Source organism: Crocodylus porosus, unplaced genomic scaffold (genome assembly GCF_001723895.1).
Source record: "Crocodylus porosus isolate Cpor-Errol unplaced genomic scaffold, CroPor_comp1, whole genome shotgun sequence".
Lineage (NCBI taxonomy): Eukaryota > Metazoa > Chordata > Crocodylia > Crocodylidae > Crocodylus > Crocodylus porosus.
The window spans coordinates 10553813-10562299 of NW_017728932.1; the positions used below are offsets into that span (position 1 = coordinate 10553813).

The 8487-nt window shown below is 45.7% G+C and overlaps 1 protein-coding gene and 1 long non-coding RNA gene across 2 annotated transcripts in view; one reads left to right on the forward strand and one right to left on the reverse strand.

The window, feature by feature from the left end:
• LOC109317095 overlaps positions 1-8487 on the reverse strand; it is a 74760-nt gene that overhangs the window by 33129 nt on the left and 33144 nt on the right. Inside the window, exon 2 of the long non-coding RNA XR_002102973.1 lies at positions 5963-6140. This is a non-coding gene — a long non-coding RNA (uncharacterized LOC109317095). The remainder of the gene's footprint in view (positions 1-5962; positions 6141-8487) is intronic.
• LOC109317094 (coiled-coil domain-containing protein 92) overlaps positions 1-8487 on the forward strand; it is a 60644-nt gene that overhangs the window by 22466 nt on the left and 29691 nt on the right. The gene's annotated exons all lie outside the window — the stretch shown is intronic.

The window sequence follows — 8487 nt, forward strand, 5'->3', positions numbered from 1 at the left end:
GAAATAGAAATGGGATCATTCTGACTCTTTTATTTTTCTCCCAATCTCGCTCCTGTTCCTGGAAGATGAGCTCAAATCTTATGGCAGTAATCAGCACGCTCTGCTAACGCTACTGAACAAAAGAAGGAGGGGCGGTGCTGGTGATGCTGGCGCAGGAGGGATGGGCCAAGAATTACAGCAAAAGGTGCCAGCCTGAGGCATTAGCTTATGGACCATTTGGGTCCAGTTTGGGTCCCAGTTACAAACATGTTAAAGGGACCTGCTTTCCAGAGGGCAGGTACTCAGCACCATCTGAAAATCAGCCTGCCTACTACTCAGGTGTTTTGGATTGAGGTCTAAAAATCACTAACCACTTCGGGAAACATCAACCCTGAACTTTCATAGATTTCAAAGACACTTGGGCTGGAAGGGACCCCGGAGGATCACTGAGTCCAGCCCCCTGCCCCAGGGGCAGGAAGTCAGCAGGGATCATAGGTTCCCAGCAAGATAAAACTTAATTCTCAGTTCTGAAATGCACACACCATGTAATATTGGACAAGCCACCTCATTTTACTGTGCCTCAGTTTCCTCACCTGTGAACCATTTTTAGCAAATGTTTTGAGATGCTCAGAAAAAAGATGCTAAAAAGTGCAAGTAGTTCTCATCAGTTATCGTTGTGTAAACCACAGAAGTGAAGCTCAGGTCACCACAACTCCCATAGTGAAGTTAGGATTCAATCAGTCCAAATCTGCCTCAGTTCTTTTTAAACATGAGACAGACCCATTCATCTGAAATGTTCCTATAGATTCAAAATCTTGGGGTGGGTAGGGCTTTGGGTGAATGGGAAGTCAGCTGATTAGATGGGTGTAAAAAAAGCAAGCCCTAAGCCATCAGCCAAGATGAATGATGAAGACCACATATATAAAAATAGTTAACTGGTATCCGCATGCAGTACTGTGATCAAAACTAAAATCTGAACTGTCTGTTATTTAAGTTCTTCCTGGTATGACAATAAATGAAAGCCTTGTTTTCTGTAATTTTGCAGACCTTTTCTCCACCTCTTTTTATTGTGCATTTCTGGAGAGCCCAGTTAACCAAAGTTCTTACTCAAGCTTGGCTTTTTGCCGCTGTCTAGCTTGGGTTTTCAAAGGGGCCTTCCAACTCCTTGACAAATCCCACCCTCTGTCTTCAATTAATTTGCTTTACATAGGGTTTTTTTCTCTCCCTGTCAGGCCCAGTGTCTTAAGTCAGTCTCTATCCTGGAACTATACTTTCACTGTCACTTTAACAAAGCTATCAGTTTAGCACAGTCTCTCTACCACTTGGACTCACTCTACCCTCTTCACACACATAGCCAAGTGAAGCAGCCATTCGCCTCCCTAGGAATAAAGCATAGCGCTGACAAGTTGGAGGTTAAATTCTGGGTTTGAACAGATCCCTGATTTACAAGCTAGGCTGTTTCAAAAAACAGCAGCATGCAATAAGCTGTCTCATCAGTAGCTTCTTATAGCAGGCAAGTTGCAATTAATCATTTAGTAGCTCTAAGGTCTTTCCCTTTGAAATTCAGTGCCACTGGGAAAGATCAGCACTAACAAGCGAAAGGGTGTTCATTTCTCTTTGACATAGCCAAGAGAAGGAACTAGTCCGAGCTTCCCAAATTAGCCAGAAGATATGGTTGAATTTAGCAAGCAGGTAATTTTGCACTGTAATTTATAGGCCGCTTAGTCGATGCAGGCTACTCTGAGGGCAGCAAAAAGCATAAATTCACAAAGTAGAAGGTCATGAGCTAAAGTGGAGTTTATATTGTTAGGCCATCTAGTCCTTCCCCCTACCAGAGAACTGTTCCCCTGTTTAACCCCGCTATTAAGTTACTGCCAAACCCAGAGACCTGATGGGTTATTGTTTATACTGCTTTACAATTAAATAAGAGATGCCAAATAAAAGGAGAGGAACTTGCAGGGAAGGACTTCAAGGCTTTGAAACACATGAGGCCCTTAAATGGTACTGATGCATTTGAACTTGAATTCTCTGTATTGTGGGCAGTGAATCAGGGAGGCACAGTCATGGGCCCTTCATTGGTCAAAGCCTCCTTAAGCTACACTGGGAGATTTTGCAGGAGTGAAGGCTGAGGAAAGCTGCCACAGTCTGGTACAGTAGGAGGCAGGGAGACTTGCTTTCTTTGCCTTGCCCTCTCCCTGTCTCATGGATTATCTTACCGATCCATGAGTGCACAAGGAAGGTTAGTACTAGAGGGAGAGGGACTGCGAGTTGGGTTTAAAGAAAATGCTGCTTAACAAACTCAAATCATGCATGTAAATAAAATGTGGGTGCTTCCCAGAGCGCTCTGCAGCTGCACCTGCCCTGTCAGATGCTCTCATTCTGTTGCACAAAAGGAACTGAGGAGGAGCCGAGTCCTGAAAGTCTGAGCAGAGCTGCTAATTCTCCTTCCCATGGGTTCTGTACCAAGTGCATTGTTTCTGTCATGCATTTGCCTTCTCCCCCAGTGCCTTGCAAATGAAAAGACCCGAGTTCACCCCTGCTCAACTCAGTATGTACCCCCTGCAAAGCACAGTGCTCTCCCACCCCCATGCCAGGCTATCAATCGTTTTCCCCTGATGGGAAGTCTGATTTACAAACTGATGCAGACCCAAAGGGACTAATTTAGAAGATCCACTAACAAAGACAGGGCCTGAACCTTCAGCCTTTATAGAGGCCAGCAGTCTTTTAGAAAACAGTATTCCTCCTGAATCTAGCGCTCAAAGGCCACATCCAGACAACTGCAGCCATACAATATGTGGTGCTGCAGACCCATCTGCAATGCCATGCACAGCACATTCAGGTGTTTCCTGCAGTGCGGGGTCAAAAAAACCTACGCAGAAAAAAGGGAGGACAGCACACACAGCTGCAGTGCACACCACCCAAAACTAGAGCCTGGCCTGCCAGAGCCATGCTCCAGCTGCCTGCCAGGCTTCCAGCTCCAGGAGCACCTCAGCTACAGCATCCCCTGTCCACAGGACCCCAAGTAAGGCTGCTGGGGCCAGCACAGTTGCTGGCCCCAGCCTCCCCTTCTCTACCCGGGGTAACCTACCACACACCAGAGGGCACGTGGCACGGGTGTTCCCGTGGGACAAGCAGCCGCACAAAGTGTCCCGCTGCTTCTTGTCCCTGGGAAATCAAATGTCTGCACTTGTCTGGATGCGACCAAAGCTTCTACTGTATCTACGGTACATCTTCTCTGAAGGTACTATAACCCTCAGGATCAGATGCACTCAAGGTCAGGGGGACCAGTGTCTCATCCCAAAGCAGGGTACTTTGCTGCAGTGTTAGATTTGAAATATCCCTGAGACTCCAGCCCTTTCATTTTAGCTTCAGAAAAATAACATGGTCCATACCCATTTCCAATGGGAAAGCTGAGAGTAGTGCATGCCTTCCAGAAATGACAGTTTGTTCTCCATTATTTATACAGAGACACAAACGTGCAGAGGCCTCAAAATCTCGGCAAGTGCTTGGATTTAGAAATGTAGCAGAGTCTCGTTTGGTGTGCAAGTGGGAAGGATTAGAGTCAACTTGAAGGAAGATTAAAAGAAAAATCTAGGACAACGATTAACCATTTCAGCCCATTTTTAGACAAAATGAAACAAAGGAATTGCGATTTTTTTTCCTTTCCCTCTCCCCACTTTATCTCCCCAGCTACTTGATATTTGGGAGGTTTGTGATAATTAACTTGAAAGACACAATTTGTAAAGGTTTCTGGGTTAAAAGGAAACTATAAAAAACTCTGCCCATCGGCAAACTGCATAAAATAGTTTTTGTAGCCCAAGGCTAGTTAGAGGAAAAGAAATGGACTTCTTGGGCTGAGCAGTCATTTTTGTAGCACAGCGTCTATGATTATCCCTGAAGGCCCTTTGTGTCAAAATGAATAGCCACGTTGTTCTTAGCTACGATTCACTGAAGTGGGAAGCTGCACATTGGGTCTGGAGTAACTTTAACTGTAGTAGGTTGGATTTTCCCAGCCTCACTCACCAAGTAAATATCTATCACTCACTGGCTGTATGGCTATATAAAATGCATGCTGCTGTAACTGGTTCAAAGGTGTAAGTTTTTGTGGGCAATAACCTAGACCCTCATTCCTTGCTGACCCAGTTAGTCTCTAAGGCAGGGGTAGGCAACTTTTTCTGGCTGCAGACGGAACGACCCATGCTTTGTCAGAGGTGGGCAGGTGCAAGGACCCAGCTGCCGCCACTGCTTGTCTCCACGGTGGCAGGGGGAGAGCCACCGAATCATACCAAAGCCCCACATCCATGGGCCAGCTCCAATGGCTCCACAGGCCAGATCCAGCCTGTGGGCCATAGGTTGCCAAATCCTTCTACCTGACATCAAACTAACATGACTAATGATCTCTCTCATCCTGCTCACATTGATTATGGCATAATGATCTGGTGCTGGTATAGTGTCCTGGTTTATGACTAGGACTCCTAGCTGATGTGAGAATATGAATATGTGTAATAAATAAATCACAGCACTTAGGTCCTGATTCTGCAAATGCACATCAATATTTTTATGCCCTAGTCATCCAGTGGAAGTCCATAGGAAGTGCTCATTGGAATTGGTCAAAACTAAGGCCAATTACCAAGGGAGTTCAGGCAGTTTAAAAGTTTGTAAATCTGAATGAAAATTCCAAATTCCCCATGAACTAAAATTTCTGAAAATATTCCCTTTGGAAATATCAGAGCAGCTTTGTTTGTTCTGGGTAGAGCAAAGCAATTTTCTTGACTTTATCATTTTGCACGTTACAATAAGTGCAGTATAACAGGATATTTCCTAGATGGGGAAATCAAAAATAAGTCAGTCAACTCTGCGAAGCAAAATGCTTCAATGATTTTTCATCACAGATTTCAGCATAAATGATACGTTTCCGCAACAGTGTTGATATCGTTGAATCAGCAGATTCAAAAGAAAAACATCCCTTTGGAAAATTTTCACTCAGTTCTGCCTATCCATATGTGCAAATACATGCAATTTAAGCATGTTTGTAAGTGATATCAGGAGTTGAGGGTCAATTTTTATAATTAAGAGTTGTCAGGCAATTGGCTTCTGATTCACATTATTACTCACAGACTTAGATAGCACTTCCTTTCTGAGCATCTCAAATTGCTCAAGTTACAAGCATCACTAACGCCACCCTGCATTCTTCTGCACCCAAAAGGCCCACTGAAATCTAGGAAAGTAACTGGAATCTTTTGAAGATGCTCAATGTTTTGCAAGATGAGGCCTTAGGGCTGGAGTTTCCATTCCATTTAGATAAGCAATCCAAATATTGGAAGCTTATTTGAAGCTTATCTAAACTCTTCTGAGGTCTGCAAAACTAAAGTAGCGATGGAGAGGTTGTCTCAAGATTTTGCTGTGCTTCTGGTTCTAGATAAGAGTGGTATGTACAGAGCTGCTGCTTAGAAAAGCACTTTGGAGTTCCTGTCCCAGTAAAGGGATGTGAAAAGGGCAAATAGTTATCTGACCATTACAGATCTTCCACAAAGGAGGAGTTTAGGTACAGGCTTGGCCCATCTTACCATTCTCAGCCATTCCCAGTTCAAATAGGGCCACAATATAAAATAGGCCCTGTCCTTGCACATCTCATGAAATCTCACTGGGACAAAGCCAAAGAGGCAAAGCTGACCCTCAGTTGCACCAGGAAGTCCAGCTCAACTTCACTGAATTTACTCTGGATTGACAGCGGAGTAACATCCCTAAATGTCCGATAGCAGCAGCATGTGACATGACTTATTATGAAATATGATTCTGAGCCATGTCCTCAGCCAGTGTAAATCAGCATAGTCCTATTAAAATCAAAGAAGATCTAGCTATCTGTGTTTTCCATTCTGGGCCCATTTCCCATCTGCCAGAAGCTTCATAAAAGTTTTGTGCATCCCACACTCCAACCATTTGCTATTTTCGTGTGAGGATCAGTTGTGACATGGCGTCTTACCTTTGAATGACCTTCACGTTCATCGTGGAAGGGACTGTGGCCGAGCACCCTACAAGGTGGTTTTTTCATCTTCTATTCATAGAAGGCACAATAAATGCAGAAGCTGGTGACTGCTCTGCTTTATTATTCACTCCCTCCACAACCAGAGTAGTGAGAGGATGCTTTCCTGGCAGTCGGTCTAGGAAAAAGAAATGGTAGCAGTTAGGACAGGACTAAAACATGTACCCTTCTTTCCCTGAGTGTTTAAAGTCTGTACCCTTTATCTTCCAAAGCATGGCTCACCTGCCCACGGGTCAGGGCAATACTCACACACTTCACATACCTTCCTGGGCAGGCAATGGGGTACAGTGCCTTTGGGGGTGTTGTGAGGAAAATGGAGTGAGAAACCATGGGCAAACCACGGACATGCAGTGCAGCAGTAAACAAGCACATACAGGCACACACAGACTTTCGTACCAACTCATGATGTCATCGCAAATCTCATAGTAATTGGTTCCCAGGAAAGTAGCCGGGAAGTTACCCAATAACCTCAACCCTCTTTCTGTATTGTTAAATAATGAACTTTTAAGGTGCAGTCTGTGCAAAAAATGTTGCCAGTGCAGCTGTGTCAGTTAGGCGGATGGATAAATAACACCCTTACCAATATAGCGATGCCTGCAAAAAACGATTTATAGGCACACTGATGGTGGCAAAAGAAATCTTTTTGCTGGCCCAGTTGAGGGACTGGTTTAAAATCTTCTGGCAAAAGACCTCTGATTGATTAAAGATGCATCTCCCCTAAGGGGTTTGCTGGCATAGCTCTGCTATAACACTAGCCAGACCAGCTGATAAGGCCTTGTGGATGTAGGGAAAAATTTGACACTTAGCAGCAAGTGTCATTTGTGAAACCTCATCATTTTTAAGCCTGAATCTCATGGCTTGAACGCTGGGATTTGCAGTTGTGAGGCTGGGTTAAGAGTGGATGCATAGAGGAAGCCATTTGTGCGGCGCGACAGCAATAACTTTTGGAGCGGTCCTAAAAACGGGGAATGAGGCCATGCGTTCTGGAGCGCCATCTGCTGATACCTTGTCTGTTATCACTCTAACTGCAGATAGAGAGCTGTCCCTTCATGGGCTAAACACACACATGCAGAGACACAGACGGCTGCATGGAGAAACACTTCCATGCACATGCATGCCAGCAGAGTTCGGCTTCCATGGGAGCCCTGGCTGAGCAACTGGCTCTCATGCCCAAGCACGTGAGTTTACCACTCAAGGTATTTGTATCTGTAAAGTAGGGGTATGCTCAAACAAACCTGCATGTGTACCCACATGCACACACAGGCATGTGCTGACATAAACCTGCGGATAGACCCACGCGCACAAGCAAGCATAAACATGTCCGAACCCCCATGTTTTCCTGGAAGATCTGTTTGGTTTGTTGCCGGCAGCCAGCACCCAGGGGTGTTTTTTTGCTGTACACCTTGCCTGCTCTAAACCTACCAGCATGGCCTCCCCATGTAACCACCCCTGGGCCTGTGCTAATTACATGAGACTTAAAAACACAGAGAGATGGTGTAAGTGCATGAGACACATGCCCGGCACACTGCTGCTCGCTGCAAACAATGTGACTGGGAGAGTCACAGTGAGCTCCTGCGGGCCCCGAGAACGCTGAGCTCCTAGATCCCACTCTTTTCATGCCTCAACACGCTCTGCAGATGTTCACCTGGCAAACATAAAAGTGTCTTCCCCCATTTTACAGACAAGAGGAACTAAGGCTGTTCAGAAACTATATAGATAAGGAGCATCACAATCAGGATCGTCTTAGTTTCTGGCCTCGTCTCCTGTGCCCACAGCCCCAGACCCCGCTCTGTCAGGTGGACCAACTCTTTGTTAGAAGATACGGCCTACAGGAGTTCTGGATGTTTGGTGTGCCAGCCATGTCCTGCCACCTCTCAATGATGCCAGCGTTGTGCAGTGCCTGAATCTCATTTCTGTGACACTTTCGGGGTTCAGCATGTGTGCAGCAAGCTGACAGGCTGCCAAGCAAGCAAGTATATGGGTCCTTGGGCATTGTCTGGAAGCTGCAATTGGAAATGCGCTCAGCTTTGCTGTGTTGCTGTCACAGCTTAAAGAAGCTAGATGGAGTGTGGAGCAGCAGTAAGGGAAGATGAAGACAGGATCCCTGGGATTTGGGACTTGGAGAGGCTCATTTAGCTATAAACAACTAATAGATGCTTCTTCTGAGGAGTAGGCATCACAAGATAGCAGCACCTCCTTTAGCACAGTGATTCTGCAAAGCTTTCGAGTCTTCCACGCAACTTCCCACGAGAAATTTCCCTCCTCCCTCTGCCCCTTATTCCAGACGCTTAAACAACTGGTCAGGCCGCAGCTGGAGTATTGCGTCTAATTCTGGGCGCCGCACTTCAAGAGGGATGTCGACAGCATGGAGAGGGTCCAGAGGAGGCCACTTGTATGATCAGGGGACAACAGGGCAGGCCCTATGAGGAGAGGCTGCAGGACCTGAACCTGTTCAGCCTCCAAAA